Genomic DNA, 22306 nt, shown 5'->3' with positions numbered 1-22306 from the left:
CCACCCCCACCCCCGGCCACCTTCCTCCTTTGGTGTCCATACGTTTGTTCTCTACATCTGTGTCTCAATTTCTGCCCTGCAAACCGGTTCATCTGTACCATTACATTTAAATTTTAAAAAAAGAAAAAAGTTTCTATTTCGTATGTATCAAACACATATAATCCTATATATATATGCATATAAAAAGAAATTAATACAATAAACTCCCATATATCCACTGCCCCTGTTTTACACACTGTTCTTTACCAGGACCTTAGAAGCCCCCGATCTCACCCTCTTCCCTCCCCTAAGGTAACTGTTATCCTGACTTCTGTGTTAATCATTCCCTTGCTTTTCAGATTAGTTTTGCCTTTAATACACATATACATACACACATATATAAATATATATATCCCTGAACAATATATTTTTGGTTTTTAAAAACCTAATAGAAATCACACACCTAGATACACAAGGGCATGGTACCCTTATAGATGAAGGACAGTAAGGAAGGATAGGGAAAGATAAACTGAACAGTCTCTGTGTCACTGTCCAGTTTCAGCTTTCCAGAAAGCTAAGAGAATTCGTCTCTGGAAAAGTTATGAGTTATGAGGCCAAGTTATGAGGCAAAGACATGAATCCTGGAAAACACAGGTCAACCACAGTCAAGGCTTCTAGCTGGGTAATGCAGGCTAGTATCATTGAACCCACAACAGAAATACAGATGAGAGAGCAGGCTCTGTTCATCTTTTGTTTCTAAGCTCACTATGGCCACCCACCAGAACTTAGGAGTAGGTCAAAGCAGAATATATCTGAGAGGTGAAACAAGTATCCTCAGCTGAGCCACACAGCAGGACATGAGGGGAAAGCTGGAACGTCCATAGTACATAGTCAAGACTAGCTATGAACAGATAAATTCTGGATCAAGCTCACCAGAGTATTCTGTCCTCAGATTAAAAAAACAACCGTGACAGCAAGCACCTTGGTAATTCTGCCTTAAACATTTCTAGGTCCTGATTCACAGCCCTCCAACTGGAGTGGTTGCCCTCTATATACAATACACAGCCAGCACCTTGGAATCTCCTAAAAGTAGTTCTGGGGATTCCCCTCATCTCCCTCCTTCTTGGATCTCCTGTTTCCTATACCCCACTGTCTTCCTTTTTCTTAATTTACTCTCAGTTGGTGTTTCTCATTTCTCATCCTCCAATAGCTTTTTTTTTTTGGCCGCACCACATGGCTTGCAGGATCTTAGTTCCCCAAGCAGGGACCGAACCCACGCCCTCGGCAGTGAAAGCAGAGTCCTAACCACTGGACCACCAGGGAATTCCTTCCAGTAGTTTTTAATAAAGGGGACAAGAGAAGTAAATATTTTCAGACCTTGCATGTCTGAAAATATCTTTATTCTAGTTGGCCATAATTTGGCTGAGTACATACTTCTAAGTTCAAAATCATTTTCCTTCAGAATTTTGAAGGCATTGCTCCACTGTTTTCTCATTTCTAGGTTGCTGCATAAAAATCCAAAGCCATTCTGATTTCTGATCCTTTATACATAACGTGTTTTTTGCATACTAATCCTTTATATATAACCTGTTTTTTGCATTCTCGAATCATCTCCTTGCCTCCCAGTGTTTCGAAGTTTCCTAATGATGTACCTTAGCATGGGTATATTTTCACTTATTCGGTCGGACACTCAGTGGGCACACTCAATCTGAAAACTCTAACCTTCAATTTTGGATAACTTTCTTGAATTATTTATTATTTTCTCCTTTTCATTTCCCCTATTTTATCTGGATCTTCTTGGTATGGGTATTGAAATTCAGGAATAGTCTGCTAAGTGTTCTCTCTTTTATTTTCCACGTGTCTTTCCACTCTACTTTTTGGGAGATTTCCTGAACATTATCTTACAGTGCTCCTAAAATTTCATTTCTACTATAATATTTTAAATTCTTTTCTTTGTTTTCTGATTATGCCTTTTACAGAATCCTTTTTTTTACTTCCTCCTCATCTCTTATCTCTCGTAACATATTAATAACGGGGAGAGTTTTTTTTCCTCCTTGCAAAGTCTCTTCCAAGTGCTTTTCCCTGTTTATTTGTTTCAGTTCCCAGCTTCCATCTTCAATATAAGAGGCTTTCCTCAAATAACTGGTAATACTTGGGTGTTTGCTTATGATTAAGAGCAGGGGACTAAAAAGCTTGTAATTGAACTTGTGGGTGGGGCTTGGTAATTTAGATCGTCAAAGAAATTCATGTCAGGTGTTTTCTCTAGGGCTACTTAGAAACCCCTGAGAATATTTCAATCGCCTATTGGCTACCAGCATTCTATGAACCTAGAAGAGAAATGGAGATGAGGGTGGGAGCGGGGGTGGGGCAATGCCCCCCGATTCAGTATGCATAAATCATTTATTCTTCTATTTCCATCACAGTTATGACTTTTATTTCCCAATATTATTTCCAAATTCTTTGGGATTTGGAAACAAGAACCGAACTTTCCCAAATCACAAGTTATTCTCTATTTTTCATAACACTTCACTTATTTTTAAATAATGAGTGACCATAAAAATACATAATGAATCATTTTTCTGCAATAAGGTTATAATAACCTTTTTTAAATAATAATGAGTGACCATAAAAAATACATAAAGAATCATTTTTCTGCAATAAGGTTATAATGAAAGTTTCAAACATTTTCTGTTTCTAAAAAAATCCAGTAATAAATCCATGCACACTTATTATGAACCAATATACTGTGGTAAGATTATGTATCAGAAAAACATGAAAAAATGATCTCTATCTGAATTAGTCACGGGATGATAAAAGACTTTAGGAGAGAGTGATATCATCACAATGGCGGAACAGGAGTTTTCTACTGTCATCTCCCCAAAGAACACCGTTTATGATAACCACCCACTAACAAAAGAGCCTTTGTAGAAATCCAGGAGTCCAGGAGAGATGTTCCAGCACACCATTGAAACAAAAAACACCAAAACTACCCTGTGAGCAGAGTAAGAGGAATGTTTGACTTAACGTACCATCTCTCCCACAAGGGGGCAGAGCTCAGTGCCAAGAGAGCCCTTCTTGCCCAGTGATTTCTCCTGCAGGAGAACATGAGAACATGTAAGTGCTTGGCTTCACCAGCTGTGTGGGATGCTGCCAATGAGGCCCATTTCTCCGGCCCCATCCAGAATACTGAGTTGTGAGCTCAGGGCAGTGAGCGGCTAAGAGAAAAACAGCCAGGCGTCAGTAGTGAACATCTCAAAGTGACAGAGATCATACTAACCACTTTGTGCACTCTATTATAGGTCTGCCCATGAGCTACTGGGAATGCCTCTCCTGTGCATCCCGACAACTGGCTCCTGGGCACCCCCAGCACCCCACATGCCTCACCCATAAACCCTCCCACCCACAGACAGCTCCCTGCATGCTCCCCATGGCAGCAAGAGCAAGCCTTTGCAGATGGCTAGTGAGCATGCTTAGAAAGCCAATTTAGGAGAAACCACAAACTTGAACATTGAGCTCCGGCCTAGGGAAAGCAAAAGGGAGGCTGTCAGCACCCACTGAGCTTTGTAGGAAAGAGAAGGCATACAAGCTTAAGAATTCTGCCATAAGAGAGTACAAGGGATGTGGAGCAAGTGTACGCATAGAAGAGATATGAGAAAACCTCAGAATCCCTAATGGGTGACAGAAGGTATTTCTTTCTAAAAGCCACTCAGTAAAGACTGGAGGAGGTGACTGCTTCTTCAAATGTGAAGACACAATGCAAGATTTCAAGGAATATGAAAACTCAAGAAAACATAACAATACAAAAGAAACAATAATTTCTAGTAGCCAAACCCAAAGAAATGGAGAATAGCAATTTACACAATAAGAATTCAAAGTAGTTGTTTTAAGGAAGTTCAGGGAGCTACAAGAAAACATAGAAAGACAATTCAATAAAATCAGGAAACAAGACTTTTTTTAAAAGAAGACAAGTTTAACAGAGTGATAGAAATTGAAAAGAACCAAACAAATTCTGGAGCTGAAGAATACAATGAATGAAATGAAAAATACAACAGAGAACATCAACAAAATGAATCAAGCAGAATGAATCTGTGAAGTAGAAGGCAGGACTTTTAAAATTATCCATTCAGAGAAGAATAAAGAAAAAGAATGAAAAAGAATAAGGAAAGCCTATATGAACTATGGGACACCATTAGGAGAAATAATCTATGTACTACTGCAGTCCCAGAAGGCGAAAAGAGGGAGAAAGGGCAGAAAGCTTATTTAAATAAATAATGGCTGAGAATTTCACAAATCTGAGGAGAGATTTGGACGTCCAAGTTCATGAAACTCACAGTTCCCCAAAAAGATTCAATCCTAAATGTCTTTCTCCAAAACACATTTCAAAACTGTCTAAAAATCAAAGACAAAGAACTTTAAAAGCAGTAAGAGGAAAAAAAATCCTCACTTACGAGGGAATTCCCGTAAAACCATCAGTGGATTTCTCAACAGAAACCTAGAGGCCAGGACAGGGGGTAAGATAAACCCCAAGTACAAGTACTGAAAGAAAAAAAACTTCCCATCAAGAATATTACCTGGCAGGGACTTCCCTGGTGGCACAGCGGTTAAGAATCTGCCTGCCAATGCAGGGGACACGGGTTCGATCCCTGGTCCAGGAAGATCTTACATGCCACAGAGCAACTAAGCCAGTGCGCCACAACTACTGAGCCTGCCCTCTAGAGCCCGCGAGCCACAACTACTGAAGCCCATGCACCTAGAGCCTAGGCTCCACAACAAGAGAAGCCACCGCAATGAGAAGCCCATGCACCGCAACAAAGAGTAGCCCCCACTAGCCGCAACTAGAGAAAGCCCGCACAAAGCAACGAAGACCCAACGCAGCCAAAAATTAAAAACAAACAAAAAAAATTACCTGGCAAAGTTGTCCTTCAGAAATGAAAGAAAGATTAAGATGCTCCCAGGCAAACAAAAGCTGGAGTTCATCACCACCATACCTGCCTTACAAAAAATGCTGAAAGGAGTTCTACAAGCTGAAATTAAAGGATGCTAATTAGTAACATGAAAATATACAACAGACTGGTAAAGTAAGTATATAACCAAATTCAGAATATTTTAATACTGTAATATGTTGGTGTTTTAACCACTTAACTCCATATAAAGAATAAAAGGCAAAAGTATGAAAAATAACTATAGCTACCATTGGTTACTTGTAAACTAGTTATAAATTCTGACATCAAAAACATAAATGATGGAGAGATAAAATGGTCATTTTTGTATGTATTCAAAGTTAAATTGTTATCAGTGTAAAATAAACTGTTATATCTATACGATGTTGTATATAAGCCTAATGTTAACAAAGGAAGAAAACCCTGCAGTAGGTAAACAAAAGATAAAGAGAAGGGAATCAAGCTATGGAAAATCATCAATTTACAAAGAAAGACATCAGGAGAAGATAGGAACAAGGAAACTATAAAACAGCCAGAAAACAATAAGACAGCATTAATAAGTCCCTACCTATCAATAATTACTTAATGTAAATGGATTAAATTTTCCAATCAAAAGGTAAGAGTGGCTGCACAAATAAAAAACAAGACCCAACTATGTGACACATATAAGAGACAAACTTCAGCTTTAGGTACACACATAGTCTCAAAATGAAGGGATAGAAGGTATATTCCATACAAATGGAAACCAAAAGAGAGCACAAGTAGCTGTATTTATTTCAGAGAAGATAGACTTTAACCCAGAAGTTGAAAAAAGAGACAAAGAAGATTACTATATAATGACAAAGGGATCAATTCATCAAGAGGATAGAGCAATGATATGTGTGTTTGTGTGTGTATGTACATCTAACAATGGAGCAACTACATATCTTAAGCACATACAAAGGGAGAAACAGACAACAGTACAATAATAGTAGGGGACTTTGGTGCCCCACTTAAATGGATAGATCACCCAGACAGAAAACCAGTATATAGAACATCCCACCCCCAAAGCAGCAGAATACACATTCCCAAGCATACACAAAACATACTCCACCTCAGATCATACATGCAGTCACAAAACAAGTCTTATTTAGCAAATTTAAAAAACTGAAATCATACCAAGTACCTTTTTCTGACCTAGATGGTATGGAACTAGAAATCATTAACAGGAGGAAAACTGGAAAATTCAAAAATGTGTGAAAATTAAACAACACATCCCTGAACAACCAATGGATTAAAGGAGGAATCAAAAAGAAAATTTTAAAAATCTTGAAACAAATGAAAAAGAAAACACAACATACCAAAATGCATGGGATGCAACAAATGCAGTTTTAAGAGGGAAGTTTATAGCTCTAAATGCCTATATTAAGAAAAAGAAATATCTCAAATAAACGACCTAAACTTACACCTCAGGAAACTAGAAAGAGAAGATCAAACTAAGCCCAAAGTTAGCAGAAGGGAAGAAATAACAATGATGAGAGCAGTAATAAGTAAAATTGAGACCAGAAAAATAACAGAAAAACCAACAAAACTAAGAGCTGGTTTTTGATAAAATAAACAAAATTCAAAATCCTTTAACCAAAAAAAAAAAAAAAAGAGAAGACTCAAACAAAATCAGAAGTGAAAGAGGAGACATTACATCCGATACCACAAATACAAAAGATCAGAAGAGACTACTATAAAACAATTGTATGCCAACAAATTGGGATAACCTAGATGTAATGGACAAGTTCCTAGAAACAAAAACCCTACCAAGACTGAATCATGAAAAAACCAAAAATGTGAACAGACCAATAAGGAGTAAGGAGATTGATTCAGTAGTAAAAAAAACTCCTAACAACAGGAACAGCTGGTTTCACTAATAAATTCTACCAAATATTTGAAAAAGAATTAGTAACAATCCTTCTTAAACTCTTGCAAACAACCAAAGAGGAGGAAACTCATTTTACCAGGCCAGCATTATCCTGATACCAAAGTCAGATACTGACACAACAGAAGAAAACTATAGGTAAACATACCTGATGAATATGGATACAAAAAATTCTCAGCAAAATACAAGCAAACTCAATTCAATAGCACATTAGAAGGCCACCATGTTCAATTGAAATTTATCCCCAGGATGCAAGAATGGTTCCACATCTGCAAATCAACAAATGTGACTTAACAGAATGAAGGTTGAAAATCATATTATCATCTCAATAGATGCAGAAAAATCATTTGACAAAAATTCCACATCCTTTCATGATAAAGACTCTCAACAAAGAGAATACAGAAGAAACATACATCAACATAATAAAGGCCAGACAACAGTTAATATCATACTCAATGGTGAAATGCTGAAAGTCTTTCCTGTAAGATCAGGAATAAGACAAGGACGCCCATTCTCACCATTCCTATTCAACACAGTACTGGAAGTGTTAGCCAAAGCAATTAGTCAAGAAAAGGAAATAAAAGGCATGCAAATCAGAAAGAAAGAAGAAAAGTGTCTCTGTTTGCAAATGACATGATCTTATATATAGAAAATCCCAAAGACTATACCAAAAATCTGTTAAAACTAATCAACAAATTCAGTAAAATTACATGATACAAAATCAACATACGGAAATCAACTGCATTTCTATTCATTCACAATGAAATACTGAAAAATAATGAAAACAATCCCCTTTATAATAACACTGAAAACAATAAAATACGTAGAAATATATTTAACCAAAAAGATGAAAAATCTATATTCTAAAAACTATAAGACACTAATTGAAGAAACTGAAGAAGACACAAATAAATGGAATTATATCCCATGATCATAAACTGGAAGACAACATTGTTATAATGACCATACTGGGACTTCCCTGGTGGTCCCGTGGTAAAGAATCTGCCTTCCAATGCAGGGGACGCACGTTCAATCCCTCGGGGAACTAAGATCCCACACGCCACAGGGCAACTAAGCCTGCACACCACAACTACTGAACCCGCGCGCCTCAACAAGAGACCCCACATGCCGCAAACTACAGAGCCCACACGCTCTGGAGCCTGCACGCCACAACTACGGAACCCACGCGCCACAACTAGAGAGAAGCCCGAGCGCTGCAACTAGAGAGAAACCCGAGCCAACCGCATGCTGTAACAAAAAGATCCCACATGACTAACAAAGATCCTGTGTGCCGCAACTAAGACCCGATGCAGCCAAATAAATAAATAAATAAAATGACCATACTACCCCAAAGCCACCTATAGATTTAATGCAATCCCTATGAAAATTCCAATGGCATTTTTTACAGAAATAGGAAACAATTCTAAAATTTGTATGGAATCATGAAAGACTTAAATAACCTAAGCAATCCTGAGAAAGCAAAAATAAAAACACACTTCCTGATTTTTAACCATATTACAAAGCTATAGTAATCAAAACAGTATGATACTGGCATAAAAACTGACACATATATCAATGAAACAGAATTGAGAGCCCAGAAATAAACCCATGCATATGTGGTCAACCAATATTTGACAAGGGAGTCAAGAATACTCAATAGGGAAAGGACAGTCTCTTCAATAAATGTTGCTGGGAAAACTGGATATTTACATGCAAAAGAATGAAAGCAAAACCCTCTCTTACACTACTCACAAAAATGAACTCAGAAATGGAATACTGAAGACTTAAATGTAAGACCTTAAACCATAAAACTGCTGGAAGAAAATAATATTAAAAGATCCTCGACATTTTCTTGGTAATGATTTTTTTAGATATGACACCAAAAGGAAAAATCAACAAATGGGACTACATCAAACTAAAAAGCTTTGGGACTTCCCTAGTGCGGCAATGGTTAAGAATCCACCTGCCAATGCAGGGGACACAGGTTCGATCCCTGGTCTGGGAAGATCCCACATGCCACGGAGCAACTAAACCCATGCACCACAACTACTGAGCATGCATTCTAGAGCCCGTGAGTCACAACTACTGAGCCCACACACCACAACCACTGAAGCCAGCGTGCCCTAGAGCCCGTGCACCACAACTACTGAGACCATGCACAACTACTGAAGTCCGCGTGCTCTAGGGCCCACATGCCGCAACTACCAAGCCCGTGTGCCACAACCACTGAAGCCCGTGCACCTAGAGCCTGTGCTCCACAACAAGAGAACCCACTGCAAAGAGAAGGCCGTGCACCGCAACGAAGAGCAGCCCCCGCTCACCGCAACTAGAGAAAGCCCACGCGCAGCAACGAAGACCCAATACAGCCAAAAATAAAGAAAATTTTTTTTAAAAAACTGTTGCACAGCAAAAGAATCAACAAAATGAAAAAGTGATCTACAGGAGAAAATATTTGCAAATCATGTATTTCATAAGGGTTAATATAAGGAACTCATACAACTCAATAGTAAAAAGCAAATAATCTGATTAAAAAATGAGCAGAGGACCTGAAAAGACATTTTTCCAAAGACATACAAATGGCCAACAAGTACATAAAAAGATACTCAACATCACTAAATATCAGGGAAATGCAAATCAAAACCTCAATGAGCTATCACCTCACACCTGTTAGAAAGGGTATGACCAAAAAACAAGAGGTAAGTGTTGATAAGAATGTGGAAAAGGGAACCCTTGTGTATTTTGGGTAGTAATGTAAATCGGTAGAGCACTATGGAAAACAGTGTTGAGATTCCTCAAAAAATTAAAAATAAAACTGCCATATGATTCAGCAATCCCACTTCTGGGTATACTTCCAAAGGAAATGAAATCACTGTGTCAAGAGATATCCATACTCCCCATGTTCATTACAGCATTATTCACAATAGTGAGGACATGGAAATAACCGAAGTATCTACTGATAGGTGAATGGATAAAAAACGGATATATACACATACACTAGAATATTATTCAGTCATTAAAAAAAATGAAGGAAATTCTGCTATTTGGGACAACATCAATGGACCTTGAGAGTACTATGAGTTGAAATGAATTCGAGAAAAACATTTACTGTATGATATCACTTATATGTGGAACCTAAAAAGCCAAACTCATAGAAACAGAGAATGCTGTTTGCCAGGGGCTGGGGACTGGGGAAATGAGAAGATATTGGCCAAGAGGTACAAATTTCCAATTATAAGATGAATGAATTCTGGGGATTTAACGTACAGCATAATGACGACAGTCAATACTGTGTTATATACTTGAAAGTTGCTAAGAGAGTAGATCTTAAATGTTCTCACCACACACCCACACACAAATGGTAATTATATGAGGTGCCAGAGGTATTAACTAACCCTACTGTAGCAATCATTTCGAAATACACGTGTCCAAATCATCACGTTGTACATCTTTTTTTTATTTTGGAGTATAGTTGATTAACAATGTTGTGCTAGTTTCAGGAGTACAGCAAAGTGATTCAGTTATACATATACACATATCTATCCTTTTTCAAATTCTTTTCCCATTTAGGTTATTACAGAATATTAAGCAGAGTTCCCTGTGCTATACAGTAGGTCCTTGTTGGTTATCTATTTTAAATATAGCAGGGTGTAGCTGTCAATCCCAAACTCCCAATCTATTCTATACCTCCCCGCCCACCCTTCTCCCCAGTAACCATAAGTTCATTCTCTAACTCTGTGACTCTGTTTTATAAATAAGTTCATTTGTATCACTTTGTTTTTTTAGATTCCACATATAAGTGATATCATATGATATTTGTCTTTCTCTGACTGACTTACTTCACTTAATATGATAATCTCCAGGTCCACCCATGTTGCTGCAAATGGCATCACGTTGTACATCTTAAACTTACATGTTATACATCAATTATACCCCAAGAAATCTGAAGGGAAGAAAAAGACCTTATAAAAGAAACATTAATATAAAATAAATGCCAAATAAAAATCCTTGTAAAAGTTGAACTACTATAAATATTTAGAAGTTATCATCTTAAAAATGAAATTTTAAAATATACCGTGTATTACTTGTCTTGTTCAATAGTCTTTCATAACAAATATTCCAGATGCAGAAAAATTTCATTCATTTGTGTTGACATTGGTCAAATTCAGAGTGTATCAAAAAGCATCCCTCAAGTTGAGTGTTAGGGTACATATTGCTTCATATAAACTCCTATTTTTTTTTACGACAAACTATTTTCCCTGCTTACTCTGGTTTTGGTTTTGCTTTGAAATATTGCTTTTACTATTTCAGCTTTTAGATTAAGTTCTCATTTCATATTGGAGTATTCCACAAAATCTTTCAAACCTTCTTTTCAATTCCTCTGTATTTCCAAAAAAAAAAAAAAACCACAGTCTATCAGTGAATATGCTGAACTTGAAAACACCAACTAACATTATTGGGTAATATTTATATATACAACACTGAGATCTCATAGCAAGGTTAACAGTACTACACAAAATATTATGTTGTAACTGCCAGTTTACAGATTTATTTTGCTCCCAAATTTGTTATTTCTTGGGACACCACTCATAGAATTTATAATACATATAAACTTATTTTACTTGTAAGAATACCTGTTAGCAGCAGGTAGAGCATGAAAACATATTTATAAGATGGCAACAACTATGAGTAAGACCAACTGATTAAACCATGATGCTTTTCTCCCAGATGCTTCTGTCTCAGTTCCCAGACCTTTACTTTCTACTCAGTGTCAGCATGCCCCTTTCTTGCTTTCCACTTGATGCCAGTGGAACTCTTAGAACCAACGGTATCCAATAATATGTTATGCTTTAATTCTTGGGAAATTTTAAAATCCTTTTTTCTGTTTTCCTGACTTTTTAAATGACTTTCTTCAGGATTTGGGATTCGAATAAACATAAAATTTCCTGAGAAATTCTAGGAATGCCTTCCCGTAAGGAAATGCTACTTTATCCAGAGATCATCGCTTTGAGCCTTCAGCATCTGTCCCAAGGTGAACAGCATCCATTGGGAGTTACTGATCAGCAATATTCACCCAGTCTTCCTTATTTTATCTCCCTTGTATCCCAATTTCCAGGAATACCTGGCACTGCCCAGTTCTTGAGCTCCCTGAGGATTTACAGGGTAAATATGATTAGTTTCAGTTTTTCCTTCTGCCAATTTACAGGTCATGATTCTTGGGGGTCGAGATAAATTTCCATTCACTCTTGCTTGGGCTTTTCAGTTTTTCAAATTGTATTGTTCTTATCTCCTTTCCTAATGTTCTGTCCTTTGGAATCTTTACTATAGTTTTAGTGGGGTTTCAATAGGAAGCAAGATCAGAAGTCAATCTACCACCTTACTCCAATAGGAATCTTCATTTTTAACAAGTATCTTAAGTGATTGTGTTGGAGGTAGTCTCAAAACACACTTTCAAACACTAAACTAGAAGACAAGTCAGTAGAAAGTGCCCAGAAAAGTGAAAACACTGAGAAATACTTGAAGAAGCTGAGAAAGTTTATCAAGGGGAATATGCTGGGAGCTACAACAGCTACTTCAACAGCTAAAGAGCTAATGGGGGAAGAGAAGTTAAGCTTGTTCTCTATGCCTCCAAGGAAAGCTAGAACCAGTGTGGGAAAACTGCAAACCAGAGATCTGGTACAAGATAGAGAAGGACTTCTTAACAGACAAAACTATCCCAAAAGGAATGAACTGCCCTGAGAAGCAAGAAAATCAAGAACAGGCTGCACAACTATCACTTATTCGGGATGCCACCAATAGCATCTAAGCCCCAGATGGTGGTGTGATCCAACTGGTTGCTGAGGCAAGACTCACACACATGAAAAACAAAGCTAATGCATAATTAAATGCTAGAGGGATGAAATTACAAAAATAGAGTCATTTTAGACACAATGAGTGAAAGCTCTCAAATACAAAGGATTAGCCACACTTGGAATATAACAGGTAATGACTGCCTGGTCCTAAATTTCCTTTTCTCAGTCAGAATATAATTTTTTTTTCCCACACAGAATCTGAACTGAGATGTGCATTTATCCCTAGATTTAAGTTGAGGTGTTGAAAAGTGACAAAGCGATGAGTTCCTGATTGCTATGAAAATGTCCCCATGAGCCACGAACTTTAATAAATTACGAAGCCATCACTTCTTTACCTAAAATGCACGTTGGCTTAAAAACAGGTCTCCCTGTTCTATTCTCCTCCCCTCCTCCAATCAAGGAATAGAGGATGAAGCACAGTGAACAAGGGAACAGTGGCATGATGTGAGGCTGTAGCAGTAAGCAGAGAGCCCAGATCAGGGGGTGGGGCTGGAAGGGAGGATTGTTGTGGATCAGGTTAAATATTTCAGGTTTATTCTAAGTATAAAGGCAAATAATAGAAGAGTTTCAAGCAGGAGTTTGACATGATCAGATTTTATATTTTTTAAAATATCTTTTGTGTGAAAAATAAAGTATTAACACATTTGGGCAGACCAATTAGAAAGCAGTATCCAGGTGAGAGATAAAGGTAGTTTGGACTAGGATGACAGAGATAGAGATGAAGTAACCAGGTTTGAGAAATTCTACCTAAGAGGTAGAATTAAGAGAATGTTGAGAGGTCTTAAAGATGATCCCAAGTATCTCGCATGAGCATCTGGATAAATGGTGGACCCAGTTCCCAGGGAAGTATACACTGTCAGATGTTAAGTTGCTGGAAGGAGAAAGGGAATCCCTTTTTGAGTGGATTAGGTTTGAAAACCTGTGAGTCATCTAAGTGTGAATGTCTCACAAGCTCCACTTCATCATTTCTCACTGAATATCTCCATTAAAGCTTCAAACTCAGGATGCTGTCAATCAAAATCTGTATCTTTCTTCTGCATCTGCGCCATCTGCTGATTAATTAATGCCACCAGCTGTGATGGATGTTACAGATGGGGTTCCTACCTGTGACAAAGAAGGTTGAAATATAAAGCACCTGAGGTCTCACTGATACGACTGATTCTGTGACTCACAGATTTATCCATAACACTGGAGTTATTCTTGCCACAAAGGTTAACCTTAAAGTTAACTCCTACCTCTGCAAACATTTAAAACTATTTGAAAACAAATATGAAAGAATTAAAGGATGATTTTATCCACAGACTGCTTTGCTAGGAATAAGACAGACTTTGGAACTGATCCAAAGAAAACAGATTCTAGAGTTAAATGTTAATTCTTAATTAACTGTCCTGTTTTCCTGAAGTAAAAACTTAATTATTGATATTTTCAAGCAGACGATCTTTACATCCTATTATAGCACAACACTGCCACCTTCTGGAAGGAATCACAAGCAAAATGTTTTTATTCCTAATCAAGTTTGTGAGAAAGTTTGCAAGTTTCTGAAAGAAAATGAAAAGGGATTATGTTTATTTTATCCTTTTTAGCTCCATCACATTTGGATAAAAATCACTGGTAAAGAGAAAAGAAAGGGACACAACCTTACTGCTTCCCTAAATAAAAAGCACAAAATGACATTTACTTTTTTGGGTTTGGTTACCTGGGTGAGGGAAAGGTGACCGTGAAGAGACAGCACACGGGAGTTTTTGAGGTGAGGTATACCTTGGTTATAGTTGCCGTTACACCAATCTATACATGTATTAAAATTTACAGAACTAAGGGGCTTCCTGGTGGCACAGTGGTTAAGAATCCGCCTGCCAATGCAGGGGACACAGGTTCAAGCCCTGGTCCAGGAAGATCCCACATGCCGCGGAGCAACTAAGCCCGTGCGCCACAACTACTGAGCCTGCGCTCTAGAGCCCATGAGCCACAACTACTGAGCCCATGTGCCACAACTACTGAGCCCATGTGCTGCAACTACTGAAGCCCACGCGCCTAAAGCCCGTGCTCCGCAACGAGAAGCCACCACAATGAGAAGCCTGTGCACCACAACGAAGAGTAGCCCCTGCTCGCCGCAACTAAAAGCCTGCGTGCAGCAGCGAAGACCCGACACAGCCAAAAATAAATAAAAGTAAAATAAATAAATTTATTAAAAAAATTAAAATTCACAGAACTAAACCAAAAGGTAAAACAGTCAATTTTACTATATGATAATTTTTTAAAAGACAGATACAGACTAAGAGAATAAAAATAGTGCCATATGTTTATAGAAAGGAGGAAACATCATAAAGTTAAAATGCAAAAGTATTCACATAAAATTCAACAGTTTTGCCATTTATAGCCCAAAGGCCGGTGGCCCAAATAAAATTTGAAAGGTCCTAATCTGACATAAGCATGTTGAAATATTTAAATATGGACCTGGAAGTGTTTCTAAAGGCTACTGACGTACACTAGAAGTAAATCACTTTGTCCCTAGTATCGATAAGTCTGATGAAAAGTAACAAACAATCTATTACCAAAAACTAGGAGTTAATATTCACCTTTGTCTGGTAACCTCAAAAAAAAGTCTTACAAAGGCATTTTTATGTGATTGTGTTTTGTCTTACTCAAAGAGCTGAGGCATAAACAGGCCAAGGTGGGTACTCAGCATCTATGTAATCTTGGTATTTGCTGGATGCTAGGGAAATCACATACAAATCTAAGTTATATTCAAGTTCCAAGAGTCTGGAACATCCAAATCCATTTGGGGACCTTTCTAGTGCATCTGTAGATGCCAAATGCCAAAAGGTACCAAGAGCCCACAAGATGGATGATCAGGTGAGAGCCCAGATGACAAATGGACCCAAACTGAGAGCGAAAGTCACATTAACATATTTGTTCCTTCCATCTCTCCTGATAATACGCTTGCTGTTTACCATGGGGTATGGGCTGTAACAGTGATGAGGAAATATTAAACAGGAGTTTATGAAAGATGTTGCAAATGGAGGGGAAGGGGAAGGGGAAGAAGGAGGGTCTGGCAGGCATGAGATCTTAGTTTTCTAAGATTTGGTTGAGTCATACTGTTGTCTGTTTATCTACACTTCCCCATTTATCTCAGGGAGGGCCGTTACTGAGAAGGATCCCCGTACCCAAAACAACTTACAGTTCCAACATCAGGGGAATCGTTGAAAAAATAATTGTACAGTAATAAAAGAATAATAGTGGCCATTTCCCATCCTTCACTAGTTAATGACATGGATATCTTTGCACCGGCGGAAGTGAACTTGCTTGTCAGAAGCAGCAGTATTCACAGCGTACCTGAGTAACTGCCAGAGTATCCAACTAAAGCAGCAGAATGGTAACAGAACAATCCAGAACTTTGCAACAATACAAGTATGCGAAATCACCTCCATCTTACCATCTGCCATGATAAGTAATTTGTCCAAAAAGACTGAATACACAGTTAACAAAACAAAATAAAACAGGAGCTTAGATCATAAAGAAGTTTAGGATTTGTATAAAATTGTGTAAAAATGTGTATAAAATTGATGACTGATTAAAAAAAAAAAAAAAAGGCTGTCTTACCCGATCAGAGACTTGTAAATTTTTCCTGTAGGAACTGCTTGGCTAGTCTCACTAATTTTACATCTTAGAGCTACCTACCATGTCATATTTTGACTTTCATTAATTTTTTCTTTGTTGAGGAATATAGGTGTAGGTAAAAACCAGGCACAAGTAATACTTTTTGGGTGGTATCGGCAGAGTATATAAAGGAAAAGCTAAAGAAGCACATTTTCTTCCCATGAAGAGACTTTCAAAATTAGATTTTGGCTGAGGAAGCTCTAGGCAAGTTACTAATTTATAAAAATTTCAAGAAATACATATAGTACTTAAAGCAAAATGGAGTTTGTTATCAAACTGATGACTCAGCTATATGCACCCTTCCAGCATTAGGTTCAAACCTACTTTTAGTTCTTCCCTTTCACTTCTTCTCTTTATGCCACTAGTGCTCCAGCCAAGCATAACTATTAGTTCTCACACTATTTAGTGCACCTTCGAGGTTTTGGGTGTGATATTTCCCTCAGCTTTGAATGCTCCTAACTGTAACTTCCAAAAAAAAAAAAAAAAAGTTTAGGATTTGGGAACCTATCCAGATAAACCTGTTATTTAATCGGAATTCTAGTACATAATTTTAAAACTCCAAGATCTCCAAGTCCTAAGACAAAAACCCCTACATCCCTTCAACTAGGAGATGGCTCTTTGAATTTATATTTTTAGAAAGGTAAATGTGGTAATTAATACTTGCCTAAATTACACAGTTTATTTAAATCTCATATTTTATGTGAATGACAAAAAACACTGAAGCATATGAATGGTTCCTCAAAATATTAAACAGAGAATTACCCTATGACCCAGCAATTCCACTTACGGTACACACTCAAAAGAGCTCAAACAGATAACTGTACTGATGTTCATAGAAGCACTATTCATAATAGCCAAAAGATGTAAACAACCCAAATGTCTATGAACTGATGAATGGATAAACAAAATATGATATATGCATACAATGAAATATTATTTACCCTTAAAAAGGAAAAAAATTCTGCAATATGCTACAATATGGATGAACCTCAAAGACATTATGTAAAGTGAAATAAATCAGACACAAAAGGACAAATATTTTATGATTCCAGAGACAAAAGGTAGAATGGTGGTTACAAGGGGCTGGAGAGAGGGGGGAATGGGGAGTTATTATTTAACAGGTATACAGGGTTTCAGTTTAGGAAAATGCAAGTTCTGGAGACGATGGTGGTGATAGTTGCACAACAATATGAATGTACTTAATGTCACTGAATTGTACACTTAAAATGGTTAGAATGCTAAGTTTGATGTTCTGTACATTTTACCACAATTTAAAAAAAAGCAAACACTAGAGCAAGAAACACAGAGTCATCCTAACAAATCAGGCCATAGGGAAACAATGAAGCCCTAGATATTGCATGTAAAATAGAAATGCAATTTTCTAAGGAGCTACGGTATATAGCTCTCCTCAGTTACTCAAAATGTTCAGAGACCCTAAAAATACCTGAATTACCACTACCTTTAAACCAATGAAATGAGAAAAACAAACACCAAAATAACGTTAATAGGATTTTATGAAACGACTGTTCCCAGCATTTCCCAATCAATATAGAACCAGCAGTTACATTCAAGCTCTGCACAAATAATATCTTCAAATAAACTTCTGCTGGCATGTAATAAGTACCTACTATCTGATGACCAACTGTCCAATACAGCTCTCACAAATCTAATGCAGTAGACTAAACATGACAATAAGAATAAGGAAATAACTTCTAGGAGTCCGTCTGAAATAGAAAATTAAATGAACCAACAAAGCTGAAGCACATTTTAGCATATTTTTCAAGGCAGAGAGATAGGGAGGCACAAGTGTCTGAAACAATGAATGCTCTATAGGCACACCTCGGAGATATTGTGGGTTCGGCTCCAGACCACAACAACAAAGCGAATACTGCAATAAAGTGAGTCACACAAATTTTTTGGTTTCCCAGTGCCTATAAAAGTTATGTTTATACTATACTGCCGTCTATTAAGTGTGCAATAGCATTGTATCTTAAAAAAAGCCAATGTACATAACTTTAAAATACTTTATTGCTAGAAAATGCTAACCACCATGTGAGCTTTCAGACAGCTGTAATCTTTGTGCTGGTGGAGGGTCTTGCCTTGGTGTTGATGGCTGCTGACTGATCAGGGTGGTGGATGCTGAAGGCTGGGGTGGCCGTGGCCATTTCTTAAAACAAGACAACAATGAAGTCCGCCACATCGATTGACTCTTCCGTTCCCAAATGGTCTCTATAGCATGCAATGCTGTTTGACAGCATTTTACCCACAGTAGAACTTCTTTCAAAATTGGAGTCAATCCTCTCAAACCCTGCCACTGATTTATCAACTAAGTCTATGTAATATTCTAAATCTTTTGTTATCATTTCAACAATCTTCACAGCATCTTCACCAGGAGTAGATTCCATCTCAAGAAACCACTTTCTTTGCTCATCCATAAGAAGCAACTCCTCATCCATTAAAGTTTTATCATGAGATCACAGCAGTTCACTCACATCTTTAGGCTCCGCTTCTAATTCTAGCTCTCTTGCTCTTTCCACCACATCTGTAGTTATATCCTCCACTGAAGTCCTGAACCCCTCAAAGTCATCCATGAGGTTTGGAATCAACTTCTCCCAAATTCCTGTTAATATTTTTATCTCTTCCTGTAAATCATGAATGTTCTTAACGGCATGTAGAATGGTGAAGCCTTTCCAGAAGGTTTTCAATTGACTTCACCCAGATCCACCAGAGGAATCACTATCTCTGGCAGCTCTACCCTTACAAAATGTATTTCTTAAATAGTAAGACTTGAGAGTCGAAATTACCCCTTGATCCATATGCTGCAGAATAGTTGTGTTAACAGGCATGAAAACCACATTAATCTCATTATACATCTCCATCAGAGCTCTTGGGTGACCAGGTGCATTGTCAATGAGCCGCGGTACTTTGAAAGGAATCTTTTATTCTGAGCAGCAGGTCTCAACAGTGGGCTTAAAACAGCCAATAAAGCATATTGTAAACAGATGTGATGTCATCCAGGCTTTGTTGTTCCACTTAAAGAGCACAGGCAGAGTAGATTTAGCATAATTCTTAAGGGCCCTAGGATTTTCAGAATGGTAAATGAGCACTGGCTTTAACTGAAAGTCACCAGCTGCATTAGCCCCTAACAGAGCCAGCCTGTCCTTTGAGGCCAAGCATTGACTTCTCCTAACTATAAAAGTCCTGGATGGCATCTTCTTCCAAGATAAGGCTGTTTCATCTGTTGAAAATCCACTGTTTAGTGTAGCTCCCTTCATTAATTATCTTAGCTAGATTTTCTGGATAACTTGCTGCAGCTTCTACATCAGCACTTGTTGCTTCACCTTGCACTTTTGTTATGGAGATGGCTTCTTTCCTTAAACCTCATGAACCAACCTCTGCTGGCTTGAAACTTATCTTCTGCAGCTTCCTCACCTCTCTCAGCCTTTACAGAATTGAGGAGAGTTAGGGCCTTGCTCTGAATTAGGCTTTGGTTTAAGAGAGTGCTGTGGTTGGTTAGATCTTCTATCCAGACCACTAAAACTTTCTCCATATCAGCAATAAGGCTGTTTCGCTTTCTTATCATTTGTGTGTTCACTGGAGTAGCACTTTTCACCTCCTTCAAGAACTTCTCCTTTGCATTCACAACTTGGCTAACTGTTTTGTGCAAGAAGCCTAGCTTTCAGCCTATCTAGGCTTTTGACACGCCTTCCTCAACAGCTTGTCATTTCTAGCTTTTGACTTAAAGTGAGAGAAGTGCAACACTTGTTTTCACTTGAACACTTAAAGGCCAATGCAGGGTTATTAATTAGCCTAATTTCAATATTGTTGTGTCTCAGGGAATAGGGAAGCCCAAGGAGAGGGAGAAACGGGGTAACGGTCAATTGGTGGAGCAGTCAGAACACACATAACATTTCTCATTTAAGTTCACTGTCTTATATGGGCACGGTTCACGGCACCCCAAAACAATTACAATGGTAACATCAAGGATCACTGATGACAGATCACCATAACAAATATAATAATAATGAAAAAGTTTGAAATATTGTGAGAATGACCGCAATGTGACACAGAAACACAAAGTGAGCAAACGCTGTTGGAAAAATGACACCAATAGACTTGCTTGATGCACGTTTGCCAGGGACCTTCAATTTGTAAAAAACACAGTAACTGCGAAGCACAACAGAATGAAGCACAATAAAATAAGGCCTGCCTGTAAAGTTAAATATAGTACCATGGACTCATGTCACACTAACCAGGGAACTACTGTGTCGGTTTCTGTAACTCCCATCATTTAAGAATAGTATCCCAAACTACATCAGTACCCCAGAAGTCTTTTAAAGGAAAAGACTGACAGTCTTTGACTATACAAAAATGTAAAGCTTTAGCATAGTAGAAGATACAAAAACAAAGTTTACAAGCAAACAGACTGAAAATATGTGCCCCATATCTAACAGTCAATAGGTTAATATCTCTACACAAAGAACTCCTACAAATCAATACGGAAAAGACAAAACTCAGTAGGGAATGGGAAAATTATATAAACTGTTTCCACTTGCTTCATTTTTCAAATCTTAAAATTGCTGCTCACAGGTTCTTCCCATCATTTTTCCTGGGCCCAGTATTTCACACATAGTAATTCACTCTAAATTACTCCGCAGATCTATAACATGGTCTCTAGGAAGAGTAAAAATTAACCTCATGTGCTTTCCATTTACAGGAACTATAGCATAATCCACATGACTGTCATATATCTGATACGGGACTTGGATATAGAATATATAAAGAACTCTTACAACTCAATGATAAAAAGCAAATAGCCTAATTTTTAAATGGACAAAGAATATGCATAGACATTTCTCCAAAGAAGATATACAAATGGCCAATAGCACATGAAAAGATGCTCAACCGTCATTAGCCATCAGGGAACTACAAATCAAAACCACAATGAGATACCACTTCACACCCACTAGGATGGCTAGAATTTAAGAAAAAAAGAAAAAGAAAGCAGATAATGACAAGTGTTGGCAAGGATGGGAAGAAATCAGAACCTTCATACACCGCTTACAGGAATATAAGATGGTGCAGCTGCTTTAAAAAAGTCTGGCATTTCCGCAAAATGTTAAACGTAGAATTACCATACAACCCAGCAATTCTACTCTTAGGTATATACCCAAGAGAAATGAAATCATGACGTTCACACAAAAACTTGTACATGAATGTTCACAGTAACATTATTTGTAAGAGCCAAAACAATCCAAATGCCCATCAACTGACCAATGGATAAATGGTGGAATAGCCATACAATGAAATATTATCTAGCAATAAAAAGGAATGAAGTGCTGATACATGCTACAACATGGATGAACATGAATGTTAAGTGAAAGACAATCAAAAAAGGTCACATACTTTATGATTTCATTTATATGAATTGTCCAGAATAGCCGAATATATATTCAGTAGATTAATAGTTCCTTAGGTCTACGAGTGGGGTGGGGTAAGGAGGAAATCAGGAGAGCCTGCTAATGGGTACAGGGCTTCTTTTGGAAGTGATGAAAATGTTTTTAAATTGATTGGGGTGTTGGTGGTACAACTTTGTGAATGCACTAAAAATTTACGTGTATTTTATAATTCTATGGTATGTGAACTACATCTCAGTCAAGCTGTTATTTTTCAAAAGGACTATAGATTGGGTTGGGGTTTTTTTCCGCATTATATCCCCAGCTCCTAAAACAGTGCCCGCAATATCAGGAATTCAATAAATCTTGACTGAATGGAAAAAATAAATTGCCAAATGTGGGTAAACCATTATAAAACTTTGTCATAGCCAAAGAGATGAAACTACTGCAGGTTGGCATGACAGGGGACATACAGTGTGTATGTGTGCTTCCATGAAAGGAGATGAGACTGAAAAACTCAGCAAAATCAAGACCTTGAAGGGTCTTGAAACCAGCCTAAGGAATCTGTATTATCCT

At 37.7% G+C, this 22306-nt stretch overlaps 1 protein-coding gene across 8 annotated transcripts in view; it reads right to left on the bottom strand.

The window, feature by feature from the left end:
* LOC133096744 (cytochrome c oxidase assembly factor 1 homolog) overlaps positions 1–22306 on the bottom strand; it is a 194063-nt gene that overhangs the window by 71780 nt on the left and 99977 nt on the right. The gene's annotated exons all lie outside the window — the stretch shown is intronic.

This window comes from Eubalaena glacialis, chromosome 8 (assembly GCF_028564815.1).
Source record: "Eubalaena glacialis isolate mEubGla1 chromosome 8, mEubGla1.1.hap2.+ XY, whole genome shotgun sequence".
Lineage (NCBI taxonomy): Eukaryota > Metazoa > Chordata > Mammalia > Artiodactyla > Balaenidae > Eubalaena > Eubalaena glacialis.
Note: the sequence above shows the minus strand (reverse complement) of the source record. Positions and strands in the feature narration are given on the sequence as shown.